General features: G+C 41.8%; 1 long non-coding RNA gene across 1 annotated transcript; it reads right to left on the minus strand.

The window, feature by feature from the left end:
* Positions 1-9,883: 9,883 nt before the first annotated feature.
* On the minus strand, positions 9,884-17,495 carry LOC110130250 (uncharacterized). Its single transcript, XR_002311787.2, has 4 exons — positions 17,123-17,495; positions 16,541-16,625; positions 11,186-11,260; positions 9,884-10,111 (listed from the first exon to the last, which is right to left on the minus strand). It is a non-coding gene; the product is annotated as an uncharacterized lncRNA (long non-coding RNA).
* Positions 17,496-20,079: the final 2,584 nt, after the last annotated feature.

Below are 20,079 nucleotides of genomic sequence, written 5' to 3' on the forward strand. Positions count from 1 at the left end.
CAAGGAGAGATCTTCAAATACCAGGGGCTCTTGTTTCCTTGGTTCCTGAACTCTTGTCAGGAAAAATCTACCAAGAGGATCCTGGCTTCTCATGTTCCCTTAGGAGCATCTGAATTGGGTCTAGAAAGTCTGACTTATTTCTTTCAAGTGTAGGACATGAGCAGTTGTGAAAGTGAAGGTATTGTGAGGGTGATTTGATATTTATTAGTGATTTTGTTTAAGACTGAACACTCCAAAAAGTGAGTGGAAAATTTCTGCCAAGATCTGACCTATAAAAGCCCCTTTGAGAGCTAGGCAGGGTGTAGGATCAGGGGTTTCTCAGACCTGCCTGAGGTTTCTAGAGATAGTACATTGGCAGCTTCCGGAAGAGATGGGGGAAGGGGGTGTTAGAACAAGAATTCCCCTATAGTCCCCTTTTCTAAAATAGGGTTTAGAGAAGACGTGGGAGGAGGACCCCTAAACCACTGAGAAGTCTCAGTTGTAAAACCAATGACTTATTGATGAGCACGTGGAGTCAGCTGCAATTTCTATAATCCATTTCAATGAAGAGGAAAAGTGAAAGTACATGTACCCAATTTCTGTGGCAATTCTGACAGGCAATTGCACTCGGTGAACCTGCTAGGAAAGTGATTAGAGTTTAAAGTAGAGTTAGTTTCAGGTAGGATCAGGAATTGCATGTAGCAATACTCTTCAATTCTTTGTCTTCACATCAGGTATGTTTGAGTGGAACATAAGGGGCCAGCCTGATGTAATGGATGCTTGAGTTGGGGTGGGTGGGATTTAAGAGCAGGGGAGACTACTCAATATATCAGCTAGTGCCATAAAAATGGGCCTGATTATTGGCAAGAAAAAAGTCCCAAAATAGAGACATTAGAATTATGTATTTTGTGTATTTGTTTTGCATAAGGTAAGAATGAAAAGTCAGAGGAAGAGGAAAATCACAGGGCTTATTAAATAAAAAACAAAGAAAAGATCAATAAGGAATATTGGGAGGGAATTGTAAGGAGAGATAGAAGTGTAAATCCCAGGGATTTCCCTGGTTGTCCAGTGGTTAAGATGCCATGCTTCCACTGCAGGTGGCATGGGTTCAATTCCTGGTCAAGAAACTTAAGATCTCACATGCCAGGGGTGTGGTCAGATTTTCCCCCACTATTCTAATATAACAAGTCTGTTTATCAAATTGAGAACGCGCAAAGCCCTATGGTTAATTATTCAAATAATGTTATCACTGTCAAGGCAATGGTTTTTCCAGTCGTCATATATGGAGGTGAGAGTTGGACTATAAAGAAAGCTGAGCGCTGAAGAACTGATGCTTTTGAACTGTGGTGTTGGAAAGACTCTTGAGGGTCCCTTGGACTGCAAGGAGATCCAACCGGTCCATCTTAAAGGAAATCAGTCCTGAATATTCATTGGAAGGACTGATGCTGAAGCTGAATCTCCAATACTTTGGCCACCTGATGTGAAGAGCTGACTTATTTGAAAAGACCCTGATGCTGGGAAAGATTGAGGGCAGGAGGAGAAGGGGATGACAGAGGATGAGATGGTTGGATGGCATCACCGACTCAATGGACGTGTTTGTTTGGGTGGACTCCGGGAGTTGGTGATGGACAGGGGGGCCTGGTGTGCTGCAGTTCATGGGGTCACAAAGATTCGGACATGACTGAGCGACTGAACTGAATGTTATCACGTCATATCTCTAAATCCTGGGCAGATCCAGAGGAAGAAAACTAAACAGATATGATGGTCTCTGTCTTAAAAATAAAATCCTAGGCAGATAACTGTGACCTAGATTGAGGAAAACGACAATGCTATAAGCTTTTGTTTTCAACATTCTTGCTTTGTTTCACTCCCAAAGAGATTTCTGTTGCTCTGGACTTGTACTGAGTTAAAGCTGAAATTCAGGAACATGTGGGTTAATAATTTTTCTCTAGTAATAGAAAAACAAGTTATGCAAGAAGAAGCCTATTTTAATAGCAAGTGACTATTGGCATCTTAAGAAAACCTCTACATATCTTTCTTTTTATTTAGTTGGCAGGATGTTACTGGTAGAAAAATGGATGTTTTTGTTTAGTCACTAAGTCCTGTCTGACTCTTCTGCAAACCCATGGACTGTAGTCTGCCACACTCCTCAGCCCATGGGATTTCTGAAGCAAGAATACTGGAGGGGGTTGCCATTTCCTTCTCCAAGAAAAATGGATATTCTGGAACAAATCAGTGCAAGCCATTTCCACAGGTGGTTTCAAGCCAAAAGTCCCATCTTCACTTACAATGGAAGAAAAACACTTATTCTCTGAACAGTTCCATCTCAGATTGCTGAAAGTCCTCTGTTTATTGGCATAAGGTGATGCTGATACGAGTTACTTCTCAAACTGAGGTTAATACATAGTCTTGCCAGCTAGCTTTTTTTTTTTTTTTTCCTGACTGAACAAGGCCTTCTCATGTCTCAGGCCAAATACTAAGGAAGTGCCCAAGGCCAGAATAATTTGAAATAAGGAGAAAGTTGATGCCTCCCCTGAGTTTATGACTGAAAGTAATGAAACCAATATCTGAAACACAAACTCGGACACACTGCAATCACAAATATATGGACTTTGAATGGAGGGTAACTCAGCCAGGTCTTAATAAAAAAAGTGTTTGAAACAGATGGCATGAAAGATTAAAATTATCCAACACAAAAGGGATTAATTAAGAATGGCAGGGGCCAGCTGAGTATGGAATGTGTCGGCGGATATGGACTTAGCCTCAGTTTATAGAGCTAAGCAAGTCCAGTGTTTCAGAGAATCTGTGGATCTCAGTGCATATGGACTTCTCACCAGGGATGTTTGTAAATGTGAACTTAACAGATTTTCTCTTATTTAACTTCATTATGGCTTTTCTAAGAAAGAAAAAATGACTTCTCTAAGAAGAAAATGGAAGTAGATAAAATAGGATTGCCATATATTTGAATATGATTCAGTAGTTTTTGAATACATAGATAGGCATCACTTTGTGATCTTATATATTTTTAAAATAAAAATGCCCTGATTACTATCTAAAAGTTGTTGCTGTTCTTTTGCATCTTAAAAAAAAAAAATGTCTTCAACCTATGGACCCAAGACAAATGTATTATGGAGAAAGAAGGTCCTCAAAATTTAAGGGATTGTAAAATAATAGAGTAAGATTTGCCAGAAGCATTCTTTTTTGGACACTGTCAACTTGCATTCTGTGAATCACACACACTGACCCAGGTCAAGAGTAGACATTAACTAGATACCAGTGTGGTACCAGATACCACTTAGGACAAAAAAGGAGAAATCATCTATTTTGCGGTCCAACCTGCTCAACTAAGTGTTCTAATATCATTTTCTTTAATATTTTAACTTACTGAAATTCTAAATAATTCACTTGATTAGGAAACCTTCCTTAGGTGCCATGGGATCTGACTGTCATAGAATCAATATGGGACACTGGTTGCCAGAGTTACCTTGTATGAACTTCGGGTTTACTTTTTGTAAAATGGTTTTGTTTTTGGTGAGCAAGTCAGGTAATATTTATGCAAGTACATTGAGACTATAAATATTATACAAATGAAATGTACCAGTTTATAAAAATTATTACCCTTTGCTCATAGAATCATGACTTGGTTATCCTGAGAACCAGTTGGCTTTTCTGTTTTATCAAAAAACAGGAAAAATCAACCATAACAAATTCTTTTATTTTCACTGAATACAAAATCAGTAAAGTCAAGTGATCTAAAGCTAGCCTAGCAATTATCTTTCTTTTTTTCCTTTTCCTGAAAGGCAAGGTTTTGTGCAAAGTCATCTGTTGACAGTTTCCTGTCCTTGCTGCTCAATATAACTGCAAATTGGTTAAGAGCCTTGATCCTTGAAAATAAGCCTTTCTTGCAAAAAGACATACTAAAGTTTGGCTATAAAATAAACATCTTTTGTTTCATCTAGATAATAAAAAGGAACATATGTGTTCTTACATTTCCTTGAACAGAAAAATGTCTAAATGCTTCAAGACAAGCGTTTAAAAGACCAAGAGAGAATGGAATTAAATATTTAGACTGTATCTGATAGATTAAGGATTAAGTTAATTTGTAAAAGAGCCCATTAAGTTAAAAAAAAGTTAAAAATAAGTGACCACATAATATAAACATGCAATTCCTAGAAGAAAAATAAGTGATTAATAAACTTATAACTTATAAAGTCAGTGAATTATAACTGCATAGTCTAAAGTTAAAAAGACCGATAACATGCAATGCTAATAAATATTGGAAAAATATGCATACTCATAGATTACTAGTTGGGAGTATAAATAACTGAAATCTTTTTGGAAAGAATCTATGAACCACAATAATTCTAAATACTAGAGTAAAAAAGGATGATTGTCCATTTTTACTCACTTACTCTTGAGACAAATATTTCTTGAATACCTACCCTATACTAGGGATGAAGAAGTGAACAGGATAGAAATACATCTCTCTTGTGGAGTTCATTATTTATTGGGAGAAAATTAGAAAATAGGTGTAATAAATAAGTAAACTTCATAGGATATAAGAAAGTGATATATACGATGGAAAGAAAAAAAACAGCAGAGTAAGGAAAATATATAACACTGAGATGGGTATGGGGGTTGCAGTTTTATGTTGGGAGTCTGTGTAGGTCTGGACTGAGAAAGTTAAACTTGAGCAAAAACTTGAAGGAAGTGAGGGAGTGGCTATTTGGATATAGAGCGGAAGAAAATTCCAGGCATAGGAAACAGCTAGAATAAACATAAATAACTATAAATAGAAAAGTAAATAAAGAAGTGGGTTGAGTTTAAAAAGCTGCACTCATAAAAACAGAGACTAAAATGGTGTTACCAAGGGCAGGGAGTAAGAAAGATATTGCTTAAGAGTAGAAGCTTACAACCAGTAGATACATGAGTCTTGGAGATTGAAGGTACAGCACAGTGATTATAAAAAGTTGTTTGTTATCCTTTAATAGCTAAGCCATGTCCGACTCTTTGCAACCCCCTGGCCTGTAGCCCACCAGGCTCCTCTGTCCATGGGATTTCCCAGGCAAGAATACTGGAGTGGGTTGCGCTTTCCTCCTCCAGGGGATCTTCCTGACCTAGGGATTGAACCTGAGTCTCCTGCATTGGCAGGCAGATTATTTACCACTGAGCCACCAGAGAAGCCTGATGTTAATTATTCCCACCCCCAAAAGAAATGATAATTACATAATGTGATAGCAGTGCTAGCTCATGCTAAATATCAATCATACTGCAATATAGAAATGAATCAGATCACGTCAGGGAACTAGATTCCCTGTGCAGCAACTAAGACCCAGAACAGTCAAATGAATAAACAAAATATGTATATTAAAAAAAAAGACTCCTAGAAGAAAACATAGGCAGAATACTCCTTGACATAAATCATAGCCATATTTTTTTAGATTTATCTCTGAAATCAAAGGAAATAAAAGCAAAAATAAGCAAGTGGGACCTTGTTGTTGATCAATCACTCAGTTGTGTCCAACTCTTTGCGACACCATGGACTGCAGCACGCCAGGCTTTCCTGTCCTTTACCATCTCCCAGAGCTTGCTCAAACTCATATCCATTGAGTTGGTGATGCCATCCAACCATTGTCTTCTGTCGTCCCCTTCTTTTGTCTCCTGTGTTTCCCAGCACCAGGGTCTTTTCCAATAAGTCTGCCCTTCACATGAGGTTTGTACAGCAAAGGAAACCACCCACAAAATGAAAAGACAACTTACTGAATGGGAGAAAATATTTGCTAATGATATGACAGATAAGGGATTAATATCTAATTGCATAAACAGTTTATTAGCAAAAACACAAACAATCCTATTAAAAGTGGGCAGAATATCTGAATAGACATTTTCTCAAAGACATACAGATGGCCAACAGGCATATGAAAAGATGCTCAACATCAGTAATCATCGGAGAAATGCAAATTAAAACCACAATGAGCTACCACCTCGCACCTGTCAGATTAGCCATTGTCAAAGAGACTACAAGTAACAAATGCTGGGGGACTTCCTGGTTGTCCAGTGGTTAAGAATTCACCCTGCAATGTTAGAGATTCGGGTTCCATCCCTGGATCACCATGTGCTGGAAGGAAAGATCCTGCACAATGCAGCAAAGTTTCCGTGTGATGCAACAAGACATGATGCAGCCAAATAAATAAACACTGTTTAAAAAAAACCAAAAACAAATGTTAGCAAGGATGTGCAGAAAAGGGGACTCTAGAGCATTGTTGTTGGGAATGTAAATTGGTGCAGCCACTGTGAAAAACCGTATGGAAGTTTCTCAAAAAACTAAAAATAGAACTACCATGTGTTGTGCTAAGTCGCTTTAGTCGTTTCAGACTCTTTTCGACCCTATGGACTGTAGCCCACCATGGAATTCTCCAGGCAAGAATACTGAAGTGGGTTGCAGTGCCCGCCTCCAGGGGATTTTTCCTGATGCATGGATTGAAATCTCATCTCTTACATCTCCTGCATTGGCAGGTGGGTTCTTTACCACTAGCCCCATGTGCGAAACCTGGGAACTACCATATTACCCAACAATTCCACTTCTGAGTATATACCTGAAAAAAGCTAGCTTGAAAAGAAGCATGCACCGCAATTTTTGCAGCAACATTATTTATAATTCCAAGATATGGAAGCAACCTAAGTGTCCATCAATAGATAAATGAATAAAGAAGACATGTATGTATATACAATGGAATACTACTGATTTATAAAAAATAATGAAATTTTGCCATTTGCAACAACATGGATGGACTTAGAGATTATTCTAAGTGAAATAAGCCAGACAGAGAAAGGTAAATATTGTATGATATTACATCTATTGGAATCTAAAAAATACAGAGAAAGGTAAATATTGTATGATATTACATCTATGGGAATCTAAAAAATACAACAAACTAGTGAATATAACAAAAATGAAACAGACTCACAGATACAGAAAACAAATTAGTGGTCACCAACAGGGAGAAGGAGGAAGGGAGAGACACTGACAATATAAGGAAGGGGATTAAGAGGTACTATTATGTAGAAAATAAGTAAGCTACAAGGATATCTTGTACAACATAGGGACTGTAGTCAATATCTTATAATAATTATAGGATGGAGGAGCCTGGTGGGCCACAGTCCTTGGGGTCGCAAAAAGTTGGACATGACTGAGCGACTTCACTTTCACTTTCTTTCATACAAGGAGTGTGGTCTTCCCAGGTGGACCAGTGGTAAAGAATCTGCCTGCCAAAGAGGAGACGTGGGTTTGTTCCCTGGGTTGGGAAGATTCCTTGGAGAAGGAAATGGCAACCCACTCCGGTATTCTTGCCTGGGAAATCCCATGGACAGAGGAGCGTGGTAGGCTGTAGTCCATGGGGTTGTGAAAGAGTTGGACATGGCTTAGCAACTAAACAACAACAAATACAAGGAGTATAGCCTTTAAAAACTGTGAATCATTATGTTGCATACCTGTAGTTTATATAATAATATAGTATATCAACTATACCTCAATAAAGAAAAGAACTGAGCCTAAAAATCTATGAAAGAAGAATGGATGAAGATTACTTAGAGTAACTATGTATCTCTAACACCTCTAACTCTTGCAAAGGAATAGCAAAGATCCCTCAATTTGTGCTTTTCTGCTCTTTTAACTTGACAGGAGAGAAAAGCACGGTTTGACAGTTGGGAGACCTAAACTGAGCTGTTTTTGATTTTAGTATAGTCACTTCTGTGCTTTGTTTTCCTAATCTGTAAAATGGGGCTTATAACTGCCTTGGCTATTTCTCTAGTTTTTTATAATGACAAACAAAACAACAGATGAATAAATGTAGTGATAGGAAAATGATTATAACATTAGTTTTGTGCCACATGCTTGGTCACGTCCGACTCTTTGTGACCTCATGGACTGTATAGCCCACCAGGCTCTTCTCTCCATGGGATTTCCCAGGCAAGGATACTGGAGTGGGTTGCCATTTGCCTCTCCAGGAGACCTTCCTGACCCAGAATGGAACCCATGCCTCTTGTGGCTCTTGCCTTGCAGGTGGATTCTTTACCTGCTAAGCCATCAGGGAAGCTTCAAAAAATTATGTTACAAAATAATATATCAATGGAATTCCCTGGTAATCCAGTGGTTAGTATCCCATGCTTCCAGTGCTGGGGGCACGGGTTGGATCTCTGATTGGGGTCTAAGATCCTGCAAACCACACAGTGTGCCCAAATAAAATAAAATAAAAATAAAAAACAAGAGTTTAAAAAATAATCTATCTAGCATGATACTAACTAGAGGGCTTGGGGTGGCAATGTGTGCTTACAAGCATAGAAAAAAAATGCCAGAAGATTATTTCCCAAAATGTTTAGAGGGATAATGTGGAGGAGAAGATCCATATTGGTAATTTAATTTGCTTCTTGATGTTATAAAATCTTTTCCAAAATTTCCAAAGTAAACATGAATTCCCTATATCATCAAAAAGAAACATTAATTTTTAGAATACATAGTGTGGTCTGATAGGCTGCCTTTGCATCCCACATGGAGTCACCTCACTTCTACTGTTTCCCATCCTTAGCTGAGTAAGTCAGAAACTCAGTTTGACAACAGAAGTGAACAGCACATGAAGTAAGGAATTACAGTCAAGAACAATACTAAGCCATGAGAGGCCTCTAACGGGATTTTAATTGTTTTCTCTTAGTACTTAGGGGCCTTTGGGATATCATTATATTGTGTCAGGGTTTACCAAGAAAAATAAATGAAGACAAGCTGCCTCAGCATTGCCTGGCAGGCGTATGGGAAGTCACTGTAAATTTCTCTTAGTTTTGCTGGAAACCTCCCATTGCTCTTAAAAAAACAGTGTTTGAAAGAAATTGCCTGGAAGTAGGTGACAGAAGTGGTTTGCTTCGATTGGAGTCTAGCGCTCAGCCTCTGTCAGTAAGAGGCTGCGCAGGGGAGGAAGGCGTGAGAAGTTTTGCTGTAGGTGACAGGGTCTGTCTTTAAACCAATTTCTGGAGAGGATGTGGCCTTGAACAGCAAGAACATAGAAGTTTCTGGGGAAGGCTGATTGGCACCCTAAATATAGCCAGACTTAAGTTGAACATGGAAATGAATTTGAGGGAGTGTCTGCATGTGGACAAGCTTGACTTTCTTTATAAAATTGCCTGCTAGCTCTCTCCTGTATTTAAACTTTGCAAAAAGAAACTACTACATTTCTCCTTCAGTCCTTTCAAAGTTAGAGAAGGATATGGAAGTGTATTTTCCAAAATAAAATCCTCTTTTTCTTTTTTTTAAAATTAAAGTTAAGATATGCAAAGTGTTTCATGGAGAAGTGTTGGCAAAAGTCCAGAAAGTGGTACAGACCTGAAATAAGGGTTAAAAAGAAAGGCTTCAAAGGGAACATCTGCTGATGTGGGAACCGCACTGGCACATGGGATTCAGCTCCCAGGGCACCAGCTGTCACGTTTAATTGTAGCAGTTGTGAGTGACCCCTTGGGTGGCAGGAAGGAAGAGGAGTGACCGTGGCATTCCCCGAAGGACACGCTGTCCCACTGGCGGCACAGAGGTTCAATTCTTAGACGGCGACCACTGACTTGTGTGCTTCAAGGAGGGGATTTCCACATTCAAAAATAGTACGACTTCAGTTAGGCTTGATTGCCTTTTTGGGAAGTTTGTTATATTTAGAAGCTTTCTCCTTCCCGCCCCCCCATCACGGCTTTTAAACTCCATCTGCAACATGGCACCAGTCTTTAGAATTCTGATGGCCTGATTTACCCCCAGGGCTCTGTTTGGAATCAAGATGTATTCTGAAAAGGAAGGACAGAACTACTGTATTGACAACACATATTTTAATCAAAATGCTGAAAGTGGTGAAATGATAAGGGTTTTTTTTTTTTTTTTTTCCTTCCTCAGGCTTCTCTGTACTTTTGAAATTTTCTAGATTGTGGTTTTCACCTAGGAGATGTCACAGATCTGGGCAGCGGTTTCTCAGGGTGGTTCTCCCTCACCCAGCTGGGCTCTGGTTACACCATCCTGGGAGCCGTGAAGACTCGGTCTGGAGCCAGCCAGCCTCAGGAATCTCCATGTAACATGGAATATCAGTTACACAGCATACAAAGATAGAATCTGGAAAAAAATTCTATTTTGAGCAGTTTTGCTTACAAAGTAAAAATAAACTTATTTTTATTAACAAGAAAAAAAAAACCTTTAAAATGCCATAACTCCATAAGGAAAGGCTGGTTTTCAAAGATGCACTTTGTATGGAGGCTCAAGTGATGGCTCACATATAGTTTAGCGGAACTTCCTTAGTCTGCTCTGGTTACCCACTAAGGTGAACGTTAGAGAGATTGTGTATTGCTGTGAATTCAATTTTGGATTCAGGAAGGCTCATGATCAGTCCAATCCAATTTCTATTTTACTTCCTATCCATCCTGCAAAAGACTTTCTGTGCAACTTTAATGAGCTTCGCCTCTCAGTTGCCCCAGAGTGAAGCTGATGGAACTACCCAGGATGAGGGAGGAAGTTCTTTTTCGCCATAATGTAAAGGATTCATAGACAATGATTCTTTGCTTTCATTTAAAAAGTGGAAGATCTCAGAGTTCCACTCACTTTCTGTGCACTCCCTTGAGCAGTGATGCCAAATTCACAGGTTGGTGGTTAGAGTTTTCCATCAAATATTTTAAAATGTCTCCTTTACCTGAGCACCATGCATGAGTGTGCTAAGTTGCCACCCCATGGACTGTAACCTGCCAGGCTCCCCTGTCCATGGGATTCTCCAGGCAAGAACACTGGAGTGGGTTGCCATGCTGTCTTCCAGGGGATCTTCCTGACCCAGGGGTCGAACCCACATCTCTTATGTCCGCATTGGCAGGTGAGTTCTTTACTGCTAGCGCCACCTGGGAAGCCCCACCTGAGAACCATTCACTTGGAATAACTAATTTCTTCTGTTTTGGGGCTATCCCCCCCCACCCCAAGTTTCTACAGAATGTTTTAGAACAAGTCTTCTGGTTCTTTTCCCCCAAATTACCAGTCATTGGCAGAATAAGCCGGAACATCCCCAGGGGGCAGCTTTTCTGGGTGAAGCTCCTCTGTGGGTGGACCAGTTTGGGAACCACTGATATCACTGCAGCCCATGAGCCTGCCTACCCCTGAAGGGGGCTCGGGACATCTCAGGAGTCCAGGGCACTAGGTTCCTCTCACCTCACGGAAACTTCCCTTTCATCTATGCTGTCGCTCCCAAGGTGCATTCCAAGAGGTTGACCAGTTGATGAGCTTCTGGGAGTGAGAGAAAGGGGATTTAGGTTCATTTTGATGAAACTTTGAAAGTTCTCTGCTGACTCTAACAGCTGTCACTGAAGCCCCCACAGTGGAGGGGAACTGGCAGGTTAGGATAAAGACGGGGTTGGGATGTTGGGGACTTCTCCATACAGAGCGGCTTCTAGTCTAGAGCTGGTGATCCGCACTCAGAACTGAACACAGAAGCAGACTGGGACCATAGAGTCCTGAGATGATTTTCTCTTTGAAGATGGGATCCAATCTCACCTGTCCCCTCTTTTTGTTTTTCAACCCAGTAACTATTCTGAGCCAGACTTTTTTTGTTTTTTCTTTCAGAGTGCTGCTAAAATATCAGAAAAATCCCTGGCATGCTTGAAGTGATCAGTGGCTATTTCTAGTGAGTGGAAAGCAAGTGGCGTTGAAGACGAGAGTCTAGGGGCCAAGCCCACAACTTGGGAGCTGGTGGAGAAACTCCCGGTGGACAGACTGGCTTGGGCACACTCAGGATGGACAGTATGACCCAGAGCCAAGTTTGGTGGAAAGAGGAGAGTCAGAGCCCCTGAGCAGGTTGTCCTGGAGTTACCATTATGCCAACTTGGCAAGACACGTGGCTCTTCCAGGACTCAGTTCCCTGTTTTGCAGACTGAGGGAATGAAATGCTTTGGATTAAATGCTTTCTCCCTATGACCCCTCTCCTTCCATCTTCCCACTTCAGCGAGATGAATTTCAGTGAAGCATGAAGCTTCTAAAGAGGCAAGTCAGGAGGTCTTGGAAAGGGAATCCTGACTGCCGCCGATGGATGACAAGTAGAAAGGAAAGACATAGTGGAGGATTTTATCCGTGAGAAGCAGTAGAGAGGGTGAGTGAGTCCCAGTTCTGCTCTGCCACATACTGGTCGTGCCAACTGTGGCTGTGACAGGGCCTCTCTGAATTTTCTTCACCTGTAAAGCATGGAATTTGGCCAACACCAGGGCCTGCTTTACTAACACTGTGCAGCTCGTGAGGCTCACCTGACGTCATGATTATGAAGATCTTGGCCCAGGGCCTGGCACCTGCCTGAGAAACGTTGACTACTGTTTTGAAGCACGTGAGGAGGGGCTCACAGGTGAAGGAAGAAGAGGAGCATGTGGGAGACTTTTGAGGATGCTGTGTTTTAGGAAAATCCCCACTGGAAATAGGGGCCCAAGGAAGCAAGCAGTCTGTACTCATTAATATCAGAAATAGATCCCTTAGGCCAGTGGCCTGTATTCCATAATACTGATTCTAGTTTAATACACATTTTCTTCTTGGATGTTTCCACTGCTTTTTATTTTCAAAGATACTGAATTAAAAATATTATATATCTTGATGATATGGTTTTGCTCCCTCCACTCCCCCTAAATTTTGCAGTCAAGGCCAGTGTTCATTTTGTCTCACTTGCCAACTGAAAATTGTAGCTTGCCATCTGGTTCTGCAAGAATGAAGGCGTTTGCCACTATAGTCGATGACCTTCAACACACCCTGAAAGGGGTTCAAAGCTGAGATTAGGAATGAGGCTCTCTGTGCTCTGGGAAAAAACTGGCAGAGCTTCAGATAGTTAGATATTTTCAGGCAAAGATTTCATGAGTCCAATTTCTCTCATCTCATATCTAGAAAAGCACAAAGTCATTAATGGTGACATCTGTTCCTCGTGACTGGCAGCAACCTTCTGCTCAAATGTGAGCTTGATTGCACATATCTCTTTTGCCAAATGTATATACTGACCTCTTCCTACCTCTTCGGAGCAGGTCCTCAGAGCTATCTGAGAGGCTGTCTCCCAGGCTCTACTCCTCATTTGGCCCCAGATAAAACCTTAAGTCACAACTCTCATGAAGTACATTGTTTTTTTTCCTGTTGACACACTCCATCCCTAGCCCTGCCCTAGCCCTGCCCAAAGCAAGGTTGTAGACTTGTTTAGTCCTAAAAGTCAATACTATAACACATAGCAATTTGGTCTATAAGTTTGAAGGGAAGTAGGATGTTCCACTGCCCCCCAAATATGCCACTTTGACATAAGAATTCTTTTGATGTGAAAATATTTAAATTCCTGCGATCCCTTATCTGCCTAAAAGCAGAGCCTCTCAAAAGAACTTGACTGTTGAATGGATACAGTATATGCATAGCTGAGTCCCTTTGCTGTCCACCTGGAACTATCACAACATTGTTAACTGGCTCTACTCCAATACAAAACAAAAAGGCTTTTTTAAAAAAAAAAAAAAAGAACTCCGTTGTCATAAATTCCCTCCCTGGGAGCAAATCTCATTTTTTCTTCTGGAGTGGAGAAGACCATACCACACCCAGACAAACATCTCACATCTCCTTTTTTTTCTTTTGACATGGGCCATTTTTAAAGTCTTTATTGAATTTGTTATAATATTGCTTCTGTTATTCTGATGTTTTGACCACGAGGCCTGTGAGATCTTAGCTCACCAACCAGGAATCGAACCTGTACCCTGTGCATAGGAAGGCAAAGTCTTAACCACTAGACTGCCAGGGAAGTCCCTCTCATCTACTCTTTTAAGGGCTCATTTGCAAAAAGTCATTTGCTTTTTGATAAGTGCCCTTTCTCCCCTTCCCGTTTCCCAGTTAAGACATACGGGCCCCAAGTTCCAACAACCCCTTTGAGTCACTCATCACTGAGTGCTTCCATGTGCAGGCGCTATGCCCATGTTAATAAACTGATTTGTTTATCTCTCGTTAACCTGCCTTTTGTCAGTCCACTGTATAATGCCCCAGCTGGAGAACCTAAGATGAGTGGAAGGAAAAGGTTTTTTTCTCTCCCAGCAAGGCTCAGACCCATCTAAATGATGACAACAGCAAGAAGAGAAAGAAAGTTGCCTTTGTTCTATTGACAATAGAAGGAAGTCAGAAAACAAAAACTACCATGTCCCTCCTATGCTGGCACTCACTTGCCATAAAGGCAAAATGTAGACCTCTTAGAGCAGAGGAAGAACTGAGCTAGAACACCATTAACATAAGCCTTTGTTTAGACTTCCAGGTGTCGGACTCCTACTGTGGAGAAGGACAATGGACTGTTTGTGGGGCCTTAGCAGGCATGTGCGTGTAAAAGTCCAGCTAACTGCACCACTGGTTGGCAAAGATGGCTCTCTGAAGGAGGTGGCATTGTCCTTGTGGATGAGAAACTGTTGGGTAATTTGGATTTTATCAAGAGGGATGAAGAGGATCTGCTGCAAAAAATGACAGGAGGCCATTGTGGATCCTGCCCAGCCCTTTAGCATTCTTCACAGGTCCCTCCTGGGCATCCACAGATAGGACGTCTAGCAGACCTGTGCGTGTGTGTGTGTACTAAGTTGCTTCAGTTGTGTCTGATTCTTTTTGACCATATAGACCGTAGCCCGCCAGGCTTCTCTGTCCATGGGATTCTCCAGGCAAGAATACTCAAGTGGGTTGCCATTTCCTCCTTCAGGGGATCTTCCTGGTCCAGGGATTGAAACTGAATCTCCTGCATTGCAGGCAGATTCTTTATAGCTTCAGCCACCAGGGAAACCCCTAGCAGGCCTGGGTTGCTGAACATTTTCAAAGAGGCTTTATTACCTTACAACTGGGGGGCGCAGGTGAGGGTGGGAATGGAGAGCTTAAGTTATTCTGGAAAGTTTGTATCTCTCTTGGACTCTTATCTATCTTCAGAGGAGACAATAGCACCAGTCACAGCTCAAAGGACAGGCATCATGGACAACAGCTTGCCCACACTTAATGCTCAGGCCCTGTGCTGAACCAGCAGCTACCTCTGAGGCCCTGGCCCCTGGAGCTCCTGCGGCAAACCCCTGGGGGACCTAAGTTAGTGACGTGGTCTGCGAACGTCATTTGCTCACTCTGTCACTTCATACAGCGCCTGAAGAGTTTCCTTGTAAAGAGGTTTTACACGTAGTACCTACTTTTTGTTTTCACTCCCACTGTGTAAGGTAACAATTTTTAACCATTCCTTTTATGGATGAAAAGACTCCCCCATAGGAGGTTTCGGTGGCTTACCCAATATCACTTGGCTGGTTAATAAGAAGACAGGAGACTGAGTTACTTAATTCTCAGTCTCTGGTTATTTCTGGGAGACCACATGGTGGAAGAATTTGCAGCTAAGAACACCTCTGACCCTAGCGAGCTCTCCTTTCATGGTGGTGCTTTTGTTGCCAAGGTTGGCTGACCTCCCCAAAGCAGACTGGGAAAATCCAGTAACCTGAGCCCACCAGTCAGTTCGCAGGTGCCCACCAAAGCCATCTACGACTCCTTCCCTTTGATCTTTGTCCCAGGAAAGTGTAAACCTTGAAGTTGCCCCACTGCTGATTACAAGTAAATTTCTGGTTGGCCCCTGTGGTTTAATCCTGGTTCTTTCTCCATCAGAAGGGAAAAGCAGTGAGAAAAATCCCCAGTGGGTCCCAGACAGTATACAAATTTATTCATTATGTGCTAAAGTCCCTGAGGCCAGGGACATCATCATCGTTATCATTCTCACCATCAATAGGTGCTAGAATTACAAGGAAAATAGGATTCTCTCTGTCTGCAGGGAACTTCATGGAAAGGGAGCAGACAGGCTTATAAACAGGCTATCTCTACCCTGCCCTCTGTGATGGTTTGGGATGAAAACGAGGTTCAAGATGCTACGGGGGTAGAAAAGAGAAGATACTGCTATTTCCACAGGGGAGTGATCAAAAGAAATACCCTGAATACAGACTCCTCATGAGATCAAGACCACATTTTGTGTGACTCTGTGGGGAGAGGAACTTCAGAAGGAGGCTAATTACATGTAGACAAATTCTACTTAATATTTTAGAATTATGCTTGAGGCTACAGTTCTCTGGCCAGGACTGAACCAGGAGAGTTAAGTAATGGAATAAGAGTTTCAGTAGCAATTTTGACTTTGTGTTCCTTTATAATCAAGATACTGCCAAACACGATTTACTGAGTGCCCACTATGTGTCAGACATTCTAGGCACGAGGGTAATTTTGGTGAACAAAACAGAGAAATCAGGCTTATATTCTAGTGGTGTCTGTTTAACAAGCTTTTCAGATGACATGTTTCCCATGAGCAATTATTCCCAAACTCTGCTAATTAGAATCACTGGGGGACCTTTAAAAAAATTCCAAAGCTTGCCTAACCTAGACCAAATGTAGGTAATTCTCACGTACAAGGAGGGTTGATAACCATTGCCCTGGAAATTCTGATGTACTTCCCTAGGGAGGCATACCACCCTTCCCCACCTCCCACCAACTTTCTGAAGGTCATTTATAAAATTCAGAGATACTCACAGGCTCAGAGTGACATGTCCAAGGTAAAGGGCACATTTAGAGAGTCCCAGGGCCAGACTTGAACCTGGGTCTTCAGATTTTGAGTCTAACATGTTTTTCAGTAGGTTGAAAGAATGAAAAAAAAAAAAAGAAAAGAAAAAACACAGTGAATATTGTTACTGAAAACCACCAACATCCCAGAGGCCCCCCACAGGGGAGTGACGTGATTGTCTTCAAGCCTTCTGACCACTCAGGGAAGACTTCAGCATCTGGACTAGTCTTTATCTTAAAAACCATAAATAAACCAGAGGCCCATTCAACAGAGGGGCCATTCTACAGGCTCTTTCCTACAACCTGCTCACTGGGGTACATTTCTCCTGTTCTCTACCTCGGCATTGCACCCGATGGCCATGCCCTGGACACCACCTCTGTCACTAGTTCACAGGAGAACTTCTCCAAGGAGACAATCCATCCTTTTAGCATGTAGACTAGACTTCCATCCTGCCAGCAGTTTGCTGTCTCATCAGCCTTGAGCTGAACCCAATATACACACTTTCTTTCTTCTTTCAGTGCCTTCTTCTTCCACTTTCCTTTCGTGCCTACCTTAGAATTCTTGGGCCATCATTTCCATCATTGCGAGGCAAAGATTTGTAACTCCAAGACTACTTCTTCCCTCTCTTCCCTTGAACACTTGCCTTCACACCTGTTGCTGTCAATGTCTGATCCCCTCTTCCCACACTTTTTGGTCTGAGTCCTAATTATCCTCAGCTTAATGATTCTAAGAGGTTCTCCCTGACCCGTCAGCCTAATTGAGGGACCCTCTCCATTGTTACATCATTCCTTCCCAATCCTTATCCTAAGTTCTATGTCTATATATATCTGTGTGATGCTTAGTTTCCTGTCTGTCTCCCCACCAGGCAAGGGCACAGGCTCTCTGTTTTGATTATTATTGTATCACCAGTTATTGACAGACCTTCTGGCACTTAACAGATATTTTAAAAGTTCATGAGTAAATCAGGGAATAAATGAAAGAATGCGTGAACTGACCAATAGCCCCAAAGTCACAGAGGGCTATTTAGTGGCAGAATCATAGCTTATCTATCTGGTTACGATTTGACCTTTGAGATAATTTTCAATCAGAATTAAATTTTGCAGCTAAACTCTCAAGGTGCCCATTTGCATGAGCCCTGCTGCATGGGACTCCACGGGAGGCAGAGTTTGCCCAGGAATGAATCTGATGCCTTACTCATTGGAGATCCTATCTTTTATAAGATAGCATCAACAAAGTCATCCATGTGTCATGGGGTTATGAACCCCATGGGTCATCGTGCAGTGTGGGGGCAGGGCTAGGTGTCACGGTGCAGGCTGGTTCTCCTGGCAGCCCTGAGAGAGGGCCCCTCCAGCTCTCCCCTGTGTGAGTATGTTAGTGGCTCAGTCTTGTCCGGCTCTTTGCGACCCCATGGACTGAAACCCGCCAGGCTCCCTTGTCCATGGATGGGAGTGGGTTGCCATTCCCTTCTCCAGGGGACCGTCCTGACCTAGGAATCGAACCCCGGGGTCTCCTACATTCTAGGTGGATTCTTTACCATCTAAACCAGCAGGGAAGCCCCCAGCTACCCTCTAGATCGGTCCAAAGGGATTTTGCTTATTATGCAGTTTCTCGAATCGAATCTTAAGTCTTTCTAAACACAAATTTAAAACTTTCTTAACCTAACTGGAAATAATTAGGATTCAGACCAGTGTTTGTCTGCACTAAAGGATCTTTTAAATTCTGAACGTGCTCAGCTTCTCCCTAAAATGGTCACCTTCTGGCAGGGCTTCTCCAGGTTTCAGACACATGAGTATTATAAGAACTATTTTTTTCCCATGGTAGATTATTCCAGATCCCTCAGGAACCTTAAACTTTTGTTGTTTCTTTTAATACATATTTAGATGCTGACTGATGAGAGAACTAGAGACCCGGGGAGTAGAATCAGACAACTGCTGCCTTCATTGGTTCATATATCAAGCACAAACAGGAGGCTGGCTGTGATAATAGTTTTATGGAAAATAAGATATACGACATGGAAAGTTTGAGGCTGTGGCCACTCAAGGTGAATTAGGGAATAAGGGCACCCTTTGTTCTCCGCCTGGTCTGCCCGCCACAGACAGGGCATGGCGTGTGCTACTGATAGGAGTGGTCTATCTCGATGGAACACATGGTTGGTGACATTCTGTAACCACTGTTTTCACATAGCCTGTGTAAACTTGGCTTCCAACCTCAAACTGATGTTGATGCTTCCACTTTAACCCTAGGGATATCATTAAGAAGAGTTACAGCCAAAGTTGGGTGTCCATAGTATTAAAAAAAACTCCACATGTTGATTCTGAAACTTGGCCAGAATTAACTACTCACCTCCTTTACTGGTCTCTGAGAGGAGGGATTGGTCATTTAGGTGACTGATGCTATGTGTTTATTTACTGTAAGAATCACCTTGCCCTCGCAAGTTAGTGAGCCTGGTGCTTCACAAACCCGTAAAAAATAAATTTGTTGAAGAGTAGAGTATGGGTGGCTCTGTCTCTTGGGATCAGATGCCACATACTGGCCTAGTATAAAACCCAGAACCCTAAACACTCTTGACTAACTGTCAAGCCCAGGGAAGTGTTAGAAGTGAGCCTGCCGGAGAGACCAGTAACCGACGGTCTTCTCTGAGGATGGAAGCAACTGAGTCCCCACTTCACACATGGGGAAGTGCTTACCCCCTGCCTACCCTCTCCAGGCTCCTTCCCCATCTAAATAGAGTATCTTTTGGTGATACTAAGGAGTTTTGTTGAGAAGGAATGAGTCATTCAAAATTCTTCCTTAGAAGTTCTCTTTTCCTTTGATAAGGAATCCAAAGAAGTCTGGTGTGGAAAGCAGTAGCCTTGTCTCTGCTGTTGGTCTTTACTGAACCATGAATTCCCCTGGACTGGGGCCTAGTGCTGAAAACCCTCACTCTTTACATAAATAAACAAACAAATACAATCTTTTGGCTGGTACCTAGTAAAAACTCAGGCAAATCAGGGTTAGCATATCTCCTGGAAACTCCCAGCTTTCAAACTTCAAGAAGATAGTAGTAGGGTATCTGACCCAATTAAGGCACCCACATAAAATCCCCGTTTAACCTAACAAATAACAAACAACAGGGTCTTTTGCTTTTCTCCAGACCCTTCGACTGAGGTTTAGCGGTTAAGATGAGATTAGTGATGAAAAATATTACTAAGCTGAAGACTCTTTTTCTTGGGAGGAAAATGTCATGATGTATCAAATGTCCTAAATAATTTATTTAAACAAAACAAACAAGGCTGAAAATGTCCTTTCGGCAAAGATTTGCGACTCTCTGCTCTTGTGCTTATTGAAAGGATGAGGGGAAAAAAAAGACAGACATATATGATTTTAGTTTTATTTGGGTCAGTTTGGACAGAAACGGAATAGCATTCCTGCTTTCAAATGATGCCAAACCAGGTTAGGTCCCCAGGTATTTTGGTCCCAAGGCCAAAATCATGAAGAGAAAAATCCCCAGCAGATACAATTTATTTCT

This window comes from Odocoileus virginianus, chromosome 34 (assembly GCF_023699985.2).
Source record: "Odocoileus virginianus isolate 20LAN1187 ecotype Illinois chromosome 34, Ovbor_1.2, whole genome shotgun sequence".
NCBI lineage: Eukaryota > Metazoa > Chordata > Mammalia > Artiodactyla > Cervidae > Odocoileus > Odocoileus virginianus.